At 38.4% G+C, this 15,240-nt stretch overlaps 2 pseudogenes; both read left to right on the top strand.

Moving 5' to 3' along the window:
- The first annotated feature begins 5,043 nt into the window (after window positions 1-5,043).
- On the top strand, window positions 5,044-6,054 carry LOC132625694 (transcription factor MYB75-like; annotated as a pseudogene).
- A 4,951-nt stretch (window positions 6,055-11,005) lies between these two features.
- Window positions 11,006-15,240, top strand: part of LOC132625697 (uncharacterized) — a 47,023-nt pseudogene continuing 42,788 nt past the window's right edge.

Below are 15,240 nucleotides of genomic sequence, written 5' to 3'. Positions count from 1 at the left end.
TTGAACACCAAGAATCCCAACGAAGGAAAACTGGGTCCGAACTGGGAAGGACCTTACAAGATAACCGAGGTAACGGGTAAAAGATCGTACCAGCTGGAGACCATGGACGAGCAACGGTTGCAATAATTGGAACGTGGCTCATCTGAAAAGATACTACTGCTGAGGTATGAACTCCCCATGTTTTTCTGTTTTGACCCTTTCTTTTTGCAGGAAACCGGGTACCGGGCAAAGAAAAGAACCTAATTCTGAAAACACGTGTTGCACTCTTTTCCTTAGTGCGATTTTGTCCCAAAATGGGTTTTCCGACAAGGTTTTTAATGAGGTAACAAGTACAACGTGTTACTTGACAAAGATAAAGGACAAACGTCCGGATTCTCGGGGTCACACCCAACGAATGGGGACTTAATAGCACTCACCCGATCTTGCGGCTCGGCTAAGAGATAGGGGACTATCACACCCATTCCGGAGTTTGCCCCGGTTAGCCGAAGCCGGAGGCTGCCCTCAACAAGCAAAATCGGACCAAAAATGTTAGGTCCCGATATAAGGACCAAACGATCAAAATGAATCGTGTCCACGCAATATTTGCTACGGCAAAACAAAGAATCGGACCTTCTGCATTAGGTTCCGATGCGAGGACCAAACGATCAGAATGAATCATGTCCATTTAGTACTTGCTACGACAAAGATAGGAGGAAAAAGTTCGTTCTCATGTATATAAACACTTGCAATGCAAAAATTATTGAAAGTTTGGATAATATTCTCGAAATGTCTTTCTAGTAAAACACCTTACCCCGAGGATTACTGCTGTATTTCGGCACTACTTCATTCGTATATACCCGATACCGGGCGCTACGGTCAAAATTCGGCAAAGGCAACAAGGTCATAGTGAATCGAGCCAAAATTGGTAACCCCACAGACGGGGACTTCTACATCAAAATTCAGCTAAGGCTGAGATTTAGGTGTCCGAAAAATACCGGCCCTAAAAGGTAAAAATAGCCGAAAAATTCCGGCCCTAAAAATGCCCGTTGTGATTCGGAGACGTCCTTATTCACAAAGCATAAGATAAGTACCACGGGCAAAAATTCAATAAAATTCTCGGACAAAATGTACCGGATGAGGCAAAATGTCGATATATAGGCACAGGTAGAAATAATGACTCCTTAAAAACGAAACCGACAATTCGGGCGGAAACCATAACAAAGCATTCAAGCAAAGTGAAGAGTCAAGGAAAATACATGTTCCATTTATAACGAAGGATTTTTACATTGAAAACTCCTAAAAAGGCAAAAAATAACAAAAGGCTAAGTATAGGCCCTAATCTATCCGGAATGGCTGGAGCCGGAGTGCTCGGACATTGTCCGCTCGGAGTCATCAGAGTCGGTCCCGAGGGCACCCTTTGCCTCTTCCTCGATTCTTTTAGCCTCGAGAATAAGGGCCGGCAGATCCGTAAAACCATGCTCGGCTTGTTCAAGGGTGATCCTCCGAGATTTCCATTTTTCGTATTCAGCGGCAATGGTAGCATGAGCCTCGGCGGCCTCGACGCTCTTCAAAGAATCATCCAAATCAGCCTCGGCCTGGGCTAACTTCGCCACTAGAGCATCCCGAGCCTCTCCTAGAGCATTCTACATTTGGATGGCGGATTGAAGCTCGGCCTGGAGAGTGTCATTTGCATCGGCCATCTCCTTAAGCTCGTTTTTCAGATCATCACACATCTGGGCCCTCCTCTCCGCCTTCTCCTCGAACACCCTCGCACGCTCTTGATATCGGGCACTCTCAGATTCAAGCAGCCGATTCCTCTCGGCCAAGCTCGCAGCATCCTACTTCACCAAATCCAGCTCCCCCCGGAGTTGGGAGAAGGTAGTTTCGAGCTCACCAAGCCTCGAGAAAATTTGAGCGTTGTCTCGGCTAAGGCCGATCTTGTCAACTTTGAGACTCCGATTGTATTCGGCCATCGCGGCCAGCTCACTCTTTAACTGACGGTTTTCAGCCTTCGCTGCTTCAAGCTTGGGTCAGAGATAGGAAAGAGCGACTGCTCGGTTCAACTCCTCCTCCTTCTCCTGAAGAAGGTGCAGATATTTCTCTGTTTCCCTGCCCTGGGCATCCAGTTGGCCCTTAAGATCGTCCATCTCTTGCTGGGCACGGATGAAGGCTTCGTTGACGAGCACCACACTCTGCAAGTAAATCAAGTTAAAAACTTGAACAAAACGAGGCTAAAATTCTCGGTAAAATTATGCAAGGACGACTAAAAATCTTACCCGGTTGCCCGCATGCATACCCTCGTTAATAAGGCACTGCCAAGACACCCCGGTCATCTTCCGCTTGTCCGAATCCGAGACAAGAGGCCTCAGATAGCTCGCCACACCCACCGGGCGAGAAAGAAAGCTGCAGTCCTCAAGGACAGTGACCATAACCGATTTTGTTCTCCTCGGCTCCACGCTTGGGGCCGGAAAGATACGCACCAAGTTGTCCCTGGCCCCAGATTCGGAGGTCCGGCTGGCCGACCTCGTGGCCCGAGTGATCGGGAGATGCCTGAATCCTGCAGCTTCGCCGGTAGCGGGAGGGGTGCCCGAGAACATATCCTCAAATTCGTAAGGCCTCGGAGCCGAGGTTGAAGAACTTGGATCAGCCTCAGCAGCTTCAACAATGAAAGGGGGCTCCGTAGTTGCAGCGGTCTCATAATCGGGCAGTGGGCCAATGACCGGTGGAGTTTCGCTCTCGGGGGCCGGCTCTGTTCTTTGAGCAGCTTCGGCAACAGCTGCCCCCCCAGATCTACTTGCCCGTTGCAGGGGGGTCTCTTCGGAGGAAGCCTCACCTGAAATGTCGACGAAATCAATCGACCTTAGAGGAGCCGGGTGAAGAACTTCTTCCGCACCTGTGGGAAGACTAAAGGCCTTATCTTTTTCCTCCTTTTGTTGGCTTTTCCCTTATTTTTTCTCATTTATCTGCTATGTAAGATAAAATAAAAAACACTCATTTAACTCCCTTAATTATGTTAGACAGCACCGTTTCACAATTCTCACAAAATCAACCGTTTCAGCTAAGGCTTAATTGAAATGAAATTTCTGGTGGAATTTGGGTACAAAAGCAGTGGCATATGGGGGGACTAAAAAACTACTGCTCTCTAATTAAACGGAGTAATTAATGCATATAAATGTGTATGCTTCTCCATCTTCCCCTCCAATAAATTATGCAGTATTAACACAAATGTTATATTTGAAATGTTTAGCTAATGGAGGTTACGTTCAGTTTTTTCAGAGTAGGATATTTTGGCCCTGTGGTTGCTTAGTTGTCTTTGGAGCATTTGTTTTGGCATGGCAAGGTTTCTTGCTTAGATTTTGCAGCTATACATGCATAGACGTAGTACCTTATTTTCATATGTATTTACATGTCTTATTTCCAAATGATATACTTTATTTTTCATATACTGTTGTTTTGAATTTGTTATCTTAATTCAAGTTAGTCTTTTTTCAAGAAAATTCAAGAACGGCAAGTGGAATTACAACTGAAAGAATTAAAGAGTAACAACTATAAAGCAGTCAAATTTAGTAGAAGCTTTATCGGGAGGATTACTGAATTTCTAAGGTTGAAACATACAAACGTTCACTTAAGGTGGCAAAGGAAGTTGGCATCATAAGATGAGGTCTGCTATATAGTGAAAAGCAATGCATATTAATTAAACCTCTTCATGAATTTTCAGGTCCAATATTGCAATTTGATTTTGTCAGCGACTTAGTTCAGTTTTTTTAATTTTTTGTTTTTTTGTACCAGATTATATCTTTATGGTAACTTTTGATTTTTGGAATGAGAATGGTTAAAATGTCTTCTATTTAGAACAAATGTAGTTGATTGGTAGATATTTCAGAATCCATTCATGTGCTCTTTGGTCAAAATAAGATATAAGTAATGCTTAATTTTACTTTTGGATAGTTTCTGAAAATTTAAGTTTTGCAGAGACTACCTATGGGTTGGAATAGCAAACTTGTATCAATGTGTGTTTTGATTTTGAGTGATAATTTAAAAGATACTTTTATTTTTTTCAAAAATCAAACTAGTTATTTATTAATATTTGAGTATGTAAAAAAAGTTACTTAAATTTAACCAAGGTTTTTGATGACCGCATGAAGCGCGTCTCCTTTTTATAAAAAAAAAAAAAAAAAAATCTGTAATGTTAAAAAAGCTTAAAAAATCGGTCTTTTAATTCTCTTAATTTTATTGAATGTGCTATGCTTTAATTATCTTAATTGTGCTGAAATTCGAACCGCGCGTTTTTTGAACCGTTTCCATTTCAAAAATTGGTCATTTTAATTCCACCTTTTCGGCATATATATTTCTGTATTTTTTCTATAAATAAGACATACATTAGCTATTTTTACATCGTAGATGAGAGCTATTTTCATATAGAGTAGAATCATGAAGATATATTAATTAGTAAAGATTATTTTTTCTTATAGAAATTAATAACTATTTAGCAGTATTTTGATTTTCGTCTCTAACTGCGCGAAGCGCAGATAATTCCACTAGTTTAGACTCATCCTACGCCTTGTGTCACATGACTTATTGGAACTCTTATCACATTCATTTAAGTGAAGTCATGCATGTTGGGCTTTTCATCATTATTTATGTGATGAAATGATATTTTTAGTTCTTTAAAAGCAGCGGTGAATCTATGTATAAAAAATGGGTCGCGTCAATAATTACTCGACTAAACTCGGTATATTATGTATATAATCCTTAAAATATATCTAATATTAATTGAACGAACACATGGTCAAACTAGACCGAGTGGAGCACTGGTTAAGTGTTGGGTTTAATTCCTTACGGCTGTGGGATCAAACCCTACTAAAAGCATTTTTGCATTTAAAAAAAAAAAATACTAAGCATCTTTTAACGTTTTGCTCATCAACTTGATGTCCGACGCTAATTTTTAAAATTTTGTGTGCGTTCAGTCAAATATCTTCATGTCAAATGGAGGATGATGGGAAAAGAAAATTTAAGAGGAAAAAGCAAAAGCGATACCAGCCGGCAGAATAGCTAAGAGGGGACATGGCGAATTTGGATGTTTTCGTTGAAAATGAGTGTGCAATTTATAGCAGGTGTCTCTCTGTGGAAGGCTCCTTCATGGTTAGAGTCCTTCCACGTACGGAATGGCTGAGCCACCTTATGCTAAGGGGTGTCAATTGACACCTCCTAAGCTGGAAAAAATGACATTATTTAACTAGGTCAAACACTGACATTATTTTATATGTTGACTCTATTTATTTTCTACCTGAGTCTATTTCTTTATGTTTTGACATCCTTTTGTAAAATTTCGGACTCAACCACGCACTGAGGATTTCAAAAGTCGTCTGCTAGAATGCAATCATGTATTATATATAGAGAGATTGATAAGGTAGTAAACTAACATCAAATTTGTGGAAAGAGCATTATACTAGTTTTATTTGATATATAGTTGTCTACTTCGTCACGTGCTTTGCTTAAACTAGGTCATTGCCAGAATCTAATATTTGTGTGACCCATTATTATGTACACCGTTGGGAGTGAGGAAGGGTGCATGGATTGAAGAACAGCAGACCACGTGAGGAACTACTGCAACACTCACTTTCAAAAGAAGTTAAATACTATTGCTCCTCTTCCTCATCAAAAGATTAACAATAAATGCAGAGCCATTACTAAAAATGAAATAATAAGACCTCAACCTCGGAACTTACTCAAGCACTAAGAAGAATGTTTCTTATTGGTGCACCAACAAAAGCATCACAAACACAGTAGACAAAGATGAACACAACAAAGATTTAAGGACTATTACTAGTGATCAGAAGCAAACTAGCTACAAAAGCATCGACCGACAGACAACGGAGTTCAATGGTAGGCGAGTTTATTGGAAAATTGCAGTGAAATTGAGGAAGCAGTTATAGCTGATGATAAAACACCAACAATATTGTTGCACGAGAAAAATCACCACCATGAAATGGTGGAGCCAACTGCATGCTAAAAGGACAAAGTGATGGATGGGATGACTTTTCTGTTGATATTGACATATTGGGATCCACTTAATTAAAGAGATGATATGCCATTATTGTAAACTTGTAATGGGGATACATTCGCCGTTTATACTTTGTATCCCTACTACAGGTTGTTAGGAAAGTAATTTCGAATACTATAATTACTAAGTGCGCATGCACCCCGATATTATTCATGTGATTTTTAGGTTATCTATGTGATTAGGTGCATCGTCTTGATCTTATCTAATAGGCTGAATACATACACAGCCCCTTAAACTTGTCCAGTGGCGGAGCCAGGAATTTGGGGAAGGATGTGCAAATTTTGTTCTCACTTGTGCTAAGGGTGTGCAAAATTAAATATATACTCATAATCGCTGACATTTTACCTATGTACACCGCATAATTTTCCAACAAAGGGTGTGCACCTGACCACCCTTTACCTAAGGTGGCTCCGCCCATGAACTTGTCCCAATTGTTGCACCAGAAGTTTATTAAAATAAATAGCACTTGTCATGGTAAACTTGAAGTTTACGGGTACAAATAATTTTATCAGTTAACAAGACAATTTTGATCGTCCTGATTTAAATCTGACATGCTAATTGAGTATTAAACATATTGAAGAACTAGAAGATTCTTTAAGAACTTTTTTGTGTTGCTTGTTCTCATGATAAGTTGATCACACCAGCGTCGGGACTGAATCCTCTAAAATTTTGAATTCACCTGCAATGTGATGTCTTAAATAGATGCATCTATAAGACTGTCGCATATAAGTTTATTGTCAGCTGGAAGTTTTACATTTACGAAGTTGTTTGCTCAAAATTGAGTTGGAAGCACAATTTTTAGATATGCAATCAAGACAATTCATCTTAATAGTGTTGGTTTATATCTAAGCTGGTTTGGCATTGAATGCCTCCATAATATAGCTAAACCATTGCTTATGAGAACAAAGCTTCAGATGTTGGCCTGATGGTCTGAGATATGATATATTGCATACAACGGCAACTGTATGCTTTAGACCAATAGATTATGACAAAATTCTTCCCTATCAATTGGTTCAGGGTCAGGAATCAAATATTTCCATCTAATAGCTTTTGATGTGTGATATATGATTAATGAAACTACCACGTGCACAAAGATGGATTTCCAAAATGATATAGGGATATATGTTAGTTTACCTAACATGAGGGGGAGACAATAAGCGGCTAAGAAATATGTTGTGAATTATCATCAGTATGATCCTCAGATAATTCAAGTCAAATGCTGGAAGCATTTGCTGACCCAACTATTTCATATTTCATCCGCAAAATGCTCTTAATGTCCCTGAAGGACAGAGTCTACAGCATGCACGGAGCATGGTAGACCAATCGGTTCCAAATATAATAATCCTTGAAAAAGGGAGGAGCAAATGATCATAATAAGAAGACAATGTGCTCTTGAAGAGCTATGACATAACACTTCATAAACCTTATGAGAGGTTCAGGTACGTGAAAATAATGAAGTGATGAGATCTCAGTAAGTTATGTCGAATTGCGAGTATGGCGCACAATATTGTATAAGATTGTGAGGATATGAGTTCTACGTCTCTTAAAGCATGCTGATGTAGAAATAATTACTGAGTGATATGATGCATCTTGGTAAGCGATGGGACCTGTAGTCCAGACATTAGAAGATGTCACAATTTATAATGATGAAAGTTGTCACAGCCTATATGGCTTACTTGACAAAAATTATACGAAAATTTTTGAAGAATCCAAAATGCTTGAAGCATATACAAATTCTTGGGAAACTGGTTTATAATCCTTAAATGGATTAAATGAATCAAGGTTGATGTACTGAAATCTCCTTAATGTATATTCATTGAGGAATGGTACAAATATACTATGTTTACCCTTGTCTCTTTATGATAGTCAGAACCTTTCATATGAATATTATTGGAGCTCTTGAAGAGTTTACAAAAACAGTACATTATCTGCTGAAAGAAGTTGAAATAAGAAAATTGAATTGGCCCTGAAGTACCAAATCTTTTTGCAATTGATGCACTTATATATCTTGCTATAACTACGAGCATGATATAATTTACTCCTATATGGAGATATTGAAATAAGATCAATTGCATACTGCTAATGAAAGTATGTCATGAATGTGTTTATCTTAACAAATATTGTCAAGTGTTTTGGATATTCAGGGCATTCATCTAATCGACATAAGAGTTCGATCCAAATATGTTATCTCTTTCCATGAAGGATTACTGTCAAACCATGTTATTATACATGACAGTCAAACCATAGAATGATAACATCAGATAGATTATGAAGCAAGTCAAGAATGTACTTGACGTGATTTTAACAATATTATATGGTGATGATGCAACTCTATCTAAGGAATGAAAATGCAGATTATCAGCCAGGTCGTTTAACAGATCTGATCACAAACACAGTACCAACCTTAAGATATGATAAGTTGGTATATACAAGATCGGAACACATCATCTTCAAGAATTATGTGTACTATTATCATGGGGAGTTAAATACGCGTTGTAATCTTTTCTCCTTAACCAAGGTTTTGTCTCATTTAGGTTTTCTTGGTAAGGTTTTTAATGAGGCAACTCTCAAAGCATATTATTAGATATGTGTAATCTTTTTCCTTTATTTAGGACTTTTTCCCACAGTTTTTTTTTTTCCTAAATAAGGTTTTAACGAGACACATAATTTACTTAGTGGACATCCAAGGGGGAGTATTGTAAAGTGGATGCCCATCACATGAACTTGGGCACCAAGGTGTCACGACCCATTTTAGCCTAGGTCATGTGGACACCTACCATTCCTACCTCGGTAGGCGAACCGTTAACTCAATGTTCACAATCGATAAATATAATAAAATAGCGAAAGAAGTAAATGACGTAAGTCTCACAATGTAATATAATATAGATAAATACGAAAGTAAATGAATCCACCCAGTATCTGGTCTGGTCATACAAGAGCATCTAAATACGAATGACTCTGGTCTGAATAATAATACATAAAATGTCTCAAATTATGTCTTGAAGGAAAAGTAAGACATAAACAATAGAAGAGTCTTCGAGGTCAACAAATGCCATGCTCGCCCTGAAAACTCCAGTAGAAGCTGAGGAGTCGATCAGCCACGAGTCAGAGAAGTAGATCTAGCCTGAAAATCTGCATTCATAAAAGAATGCAGCAAGTGCCGGCCAGTACAAACAACAGTACTGGCAGGCATCATAGGCCGACTAAGCATAGTTAACACAATTCAGAAAAATAACGCAGATAAACAAGTAAACCAATCACGCATGGAACAATATAATCGTAACCGAGTATCCATCAACACCTATGTAAGTAATTAACCCCAATATAATAAGTCTGAGTATATCTAATCCTGGAACACTCAACACAATAGAATCAACAACACAATCTATTACAATACAGTTATCACGACATCTCACTCAAGTCATAATGCAGTGCAATGCAATAATAGTATGAATGTGATGCCATGACATGCTATACAAATGAGATGTAGGCATGTAATCCGGATGGAAATATCGACGCCTCGGCAGCACAACCTAGTGTGACTCGCGAAGTCTGAGTGCCATCTATCCCGAATCTTTACCAAACAGACAGACGGGATCCTGGCTAATTGCTCACAGGGGGAGTCTCACCGGCACCACTCTGGGGGACCCGCGGTGCCCATGCATTATAATCGAATCTGGGATAACATCGGAATCGGCCATGCACAACGATGCCCGAATATAACCATCAGACATCGGCCTCCTCACAATCACTCAAAAGAGTTGTCAAATAGTAGTTTCATAAATCAACGATTCCGGAATTAAACCTCGAACATCGGCCTCCTCACAATCACTCAAGTAAAAGAGTTTATCAAGTATAATTTCCATATAAACAACTATTCCGGAATGGATCTTCGGACATCGGCCTTTTTCACAATCACTCAAGTAAAAGAGTTTATCAACTATCAGTTTTGCTCAATCAACTGTACCGGATCATCACAGGATATCGGCCATGCATGATAATATGAGAGGATGCGTGCAATGCATATGTCAATTATTAACAAGTAAGCTCAATATCACAAGTACCTCAACGGGGTACGCTAACAATATATCAATAACTCAAGTACCAACAGTGGGCATGCCAATATATATCAATAACTCAAGTACGAACAGTGTGTACGCCAATAATGTATCATAGTACAAATACCAACAACGGGTATGCCAATCCTATCCCAAATCAGGACAACAAGCGACATTCGCTATCTACCAACTACACATGGCATCAAGCCAACACAATTAAACAATCGAACACATATAACGGGGTGGCTAGTCCCAACACACATCAGGGCCCAACCTAAGGCAATATCCATCCCAACTTCACACCCGAAGGTTCACATGCTGTCTCCGACATCATAATATAAATATGTGAATCACTATACTATGTCTCACCAAAGGTAAACCATAACCTATCTGGACTGCCGAACTGCAACACCAACAAGTCACTCTATCGCCTTGCCCTTTCTCTGAAGCTCAGAACCAAACTAGGCTAAGAACAATCTAATTCTAAATTAGAAATCATGAATAATGATGCTAATATTGTTATGATATCAACTAGGTCACTTTTAACCCTAGAAATTAGGGAAACGGGCCCACAAGGGCGAAATGGGATTTCCACAGGTAAAATAGCAAATTGAACCCTAGGTAATCACAACCCGATCATTAATTGTTGATTTAGCTCAAGAATTATCCCCTAATCTGATTTTTAGTAAAAACCCCTTAAAAGTAAAAGATATATGATTACTGATGAGCCGCGGAATTACGGCACATTCGATGCTTGTTCCTTAAGCTTTTGTGGCTCTTCAAGCATTCTTGGTTTTACTTTTAGCTTGTTTTTGTCACTTTTTAGGGAAAAATATTGGGAAAGCAGAACGGAACACAATGAGGCAAAACAGGACTAGGACATACTACACAACATGCGAACCGTATGTCATGCCTACGGTTCCATAATTACATCGCAAAGTGTGACAGGCCACTGAAGAAGAGAGATGAAAGGTTGCGCAATCTGCGAGGCCAACATGCAACTCGCATGTTCAACTTGCGAAACAACAATGATCACGCAAACTGTGCTAGAAATCTGGGAAGCCTGAAAGGAAGAGCACAATGTGCGGCTGCTGAGCACGATTTGCGTCTCGCATGTTTGTCTTGCGACACACTATGCGAGACGCATGTTGCATCTGCAGGGTTATTTTTGTCTAACTTTGTGCACGTTTTTGGGAGATATAAATACCCACCTAGGGTTCTGAAAAAGACATTCACTGCACTTATCATTGTCTTTTTGTGGACGAAACATTTATGATTGGTTGTTGAAGCTTTAAAGAAGAGTCTTGCACTTTATTTTGTGGTTGTTCCCCAAAAAGCTTTGTAAGCATTATGGCTACATTATTTATCTTTGTTTCTTACTTAATGCAAATGTCTAGCTAATCCCAGTAGCTAAGGTTGTGCGACAAAATGTGTTAGTTATATGATTGGGTTTCATATTCATACCTCATTTATATGTTAATGATGCATTCTATCTACTCTTCGTTCCTTAACATCTCTTGATGGTTGCAAACATCATTTGTGCCTAATTACTTTCACCTTGCTTGAGAAAGAAGGTGGAAGTTAGGAAAAGGGTTAGATAGCAAGAATTTGGGTCAATAAACCCATCTAATAGCCTGAGCTAGAGCTAGGATGGATAACTTGTAGCGTATTGGATGTTTACTTGGTTCACATTCTAAGGCTTGAGAAAGCTTAGTAATGATATTTATTAATTTGGTCGAAAGACTTTTAATAAACTTAAGCAATCCATTGTTAATCGCATCACAACATTTGAATAGGTTAAATTGGCACCCACTCGCATTACTTTCCATTGGAACTGCAACCTTAGTCCCTCTCTCTAATAGTTTACATCTCACAACAACACCATTTAATTGTTAGTAACCAAACATCAAATCCAATATTATTATATCCCCCTCGCCCTTGAAATTTAGACTAACAGTCGAGCGGTACATTTGATAAGTATATTTCTTCACTGTATTCTCTGTGGGATTCGACCCCAACCTCGTTGGGTTCTATATTTGACAACGACCGCTTATTCCTACATTTTTAAGGTGTAATTTAGGCGTATCAATTACTAAGCTTAGATTCATCACATTCTAACATTAACATCATCAATTTATCAAGTATACTCTTAGAGAAAAATCTCCCAAAACCCTCCTTCAAATTCCAATTCCAAGGGATTGAAAAGGGAAGGGGAAAGTCTAAGATGATTGTGATTAAAGAGAAGTAAAGGATTAGACAAGGTTTTACCTCCGAGATTTCCTTTAATTTGTCTCCAAGAACAGCCTTCCCAAGCCCCAATAGCGAGATATGAAATAATGAAGGTCTAAGAGTCATTGAAGACTCAATAAATGCACAGTCACTGCCCGTCACTGCCGTAGCGGTAACTGGACCGCCCTAGTAGCCACCTGACCACTTCAGCGATCAAGCCAAAATAGTTGGGACCACTTTAACGGCAGGGCTACCGCCCCAGCGGTGCTGGTGCTGCCAAAGCGGGCACTGGACACCATAACCTTAGCCCAATATTTTTTTTCGATCCGATTTTTTGACTAACTCCCGAGGCCATCTGCTCACATACTAGATACCTAGACCCACATAAAAACGCGTACGAACGCTCTTGTGGCCTCGGAATTCCCAACAGAGGTCCCGTTGACTGAGCCAACTACCGATGCCTTAATTCCCATTTCTCATCCAATGTCTCGAAATGCATCCCGAATGCATTGGGAACCGAATCAAACGTACACACAAGTTCTAAACGACTATCCGGTCCTCTCGAAATTGGCGGAATTCCAAAAAAGATTCGTTTGCACAAAAGTCAATTTCGGGTCAACCGCTTTCACTTTTAAGCCTATATTTTCACCAAAGTTACCCAAATCCAGTCTAGACACCTCGGGAAGCGTGTCAGCAGTCCCCTTGGGTCAAAAGGGAGCTAATCAATGCTCGGGAGCGAGCGAAAGTGTCAAAAGAACTATAACGACCAAACGGGTCGTTACACAAGGATAGTTGCCCACCAAGTATGTGTGGCCATCAAGTTGTTGCCTTATTTCCTCCTATAAATAGGAGTTTACTTGTAGAAATTATGGATACAATAAAAATATCTCTCTCTCCCCCAACTTCTTTGGCTATATCTCTTGTGTCGTGTACTTTTAATATTATTTCATCACAGATAGCTCTTTATGTGATGTATAATTATTTGATATTTCAAACTTATCAATTTTCTTTTCATTACCAGGCTTGAAAGAAAGGTTTTTTATTATTAATATTTTTTATTTTAATTTCAAGGTTCGAGTGAAAATGCTTAATTCTCCTTGAGCGCATCATTTCTTCATTTCCTTTTGTAGTCTTAATAATCCAACAGATCAAATTAGGTGATGAGAAGATTCTTTTCACTTGTTACTTTCGTCATTTTTTTCCAAAGATATTGGGAAAAGAAAAAATATCCTTTGTATTAGACGCGAGAAGAGTGAGAGTAACAAAGAATGATTAAACTCATTGTTGTTAGTCCAACATACTTTTCATTAGATTATTAAAAAGATAAGTACCAAATTCAAAAGATTGTACCTGACAAAATGAAGAGATTTCGTTCGAGATCAAGAGTTGTAGTGGTGCTAATTAATATTATAATCATGTTTTATGTAAGGGTTTTGATTCGAGTTCTGGATATGGAATTACACTTGTTAGAGAGTGCTAGCTTTATCCTCCAAATGTAAAACTTTTCGGCCGGTATTAATTCAGACCTTATATGAGCAAAGTCGGAACCTGTATTTTTAATTTATGAGTCCTGCATTACAATCCTGAATAGAGATCGATTAATTATACATATTAAATAAACTTTTAAATATAAATATAGAATTTGAATAAAAACTATTGAATTTTATCGAAATCATAATTTTAATGCTAGCTAGCTTTGCCAATAAATATAAGGACTAAACACCGGATTAAAAGAAAAGTTATTTTGTGTTCTCTTTTGGTGCTTTTGTGAATGTGATGTTACTATAATTTGTGGGGTTGACGAAATTGGAAACAATTTATAGAGCCATACCACTCGCTGTTGGTGAAGCTGTTGTCATCTAGTAGACGTGGTTTAAGTCAATTTAAAAGAGAAAAAAAAAAACTTAAATTACTGATAGAATTGGCTAAAATTGCACATTACATCGTATCAAATCCGATGTACAACTACTTTCATCAGTTTTAATAAGTCTTATTTTATTTTACTTTTCGACTCTCTCCATGTTTTTACTTATTTGTTACATCAAGGAATTGTTTGGTTCACATATATACTAGTTATACGAGAATTATAATACAAACTATTTGTGTGTGGATAAATAATGAAAGACTTCTTATGTAATGATTATTAATTAATGATGAGATTATTATATATGAATTAGTTACTTTAAATGGATATTTTTTAAAATAGTTTAAGTTTATCATTGCTAATGCTGATAATATGAATATTGAGTCTAACTTTTTGCGTTTAGTAAACTTTTTCTTGTTACCTGGGGTGTTATATATCATGATGAGATAGAAGATAATTGTCACGACGAGTACCCGGAGCTGACTACCGAAGCACCACTCATACTACTAGTTATCATACTTATTCAGCATTTACCTATAGCTCCACACTTCTAGTCGTAAGGAAAACCATTTTCATTTGAAACATGCTTACCTTTATATACATAAGCCCTTCGGCTATCAAAATAATATATATACAATAAGGAAAACATGAGACCATATTACCCACACATACGTATCTACGAGCCTCTACTAGAGTACTAGACATATGGACGGGACAAGACCCCGCCGTGCCCAAATATGTACACAAAATAATAAATCAAATAGCACCTCCGGAATAATGGAGTGCTCCTGTAAATTCGCTGATAGCTTCTATGGATCTGCACCGTCTCCCTGTGGGCATGAACACAAGCGTCCAAAGAAAATGGACGTCAGTACGAACATTGTACTGAGTATGTAAGGCATCAACAATAACAATACATCAATGAAATAAGGAAGCATCAAATGAGGAGCAACTTGTAACTGACTATTAATTATGAAAGAAATAATGCATGCTGGCTTACTCCATAATCATTCATCACATCATGTACGCATATATGTATAAGCTGT

Source organism: Lycium barbarum, unplaced genomic scaffold (assembly GCF_019175385.1).
Source record: "Lycium barbarum isolate Lr01 unplaced genomic scaffold, ASM1917538v2 unchr_scaffold_32, whole genome shotgun sequence".
In the NCBI taxonomy this organism is placed as follows: domain Eukaryota; kingdom Viridiplantae; phylum Streptophyta; class Magnoliopsida; order Solanales; family Solanaceae; genus Lycium; species Lycium barbarum.
The sequence above is the reverse complement of the archived record's forward strand: the minus strand, read 5'-3'. Positions and strand labels throughout refer to the sequence as shown.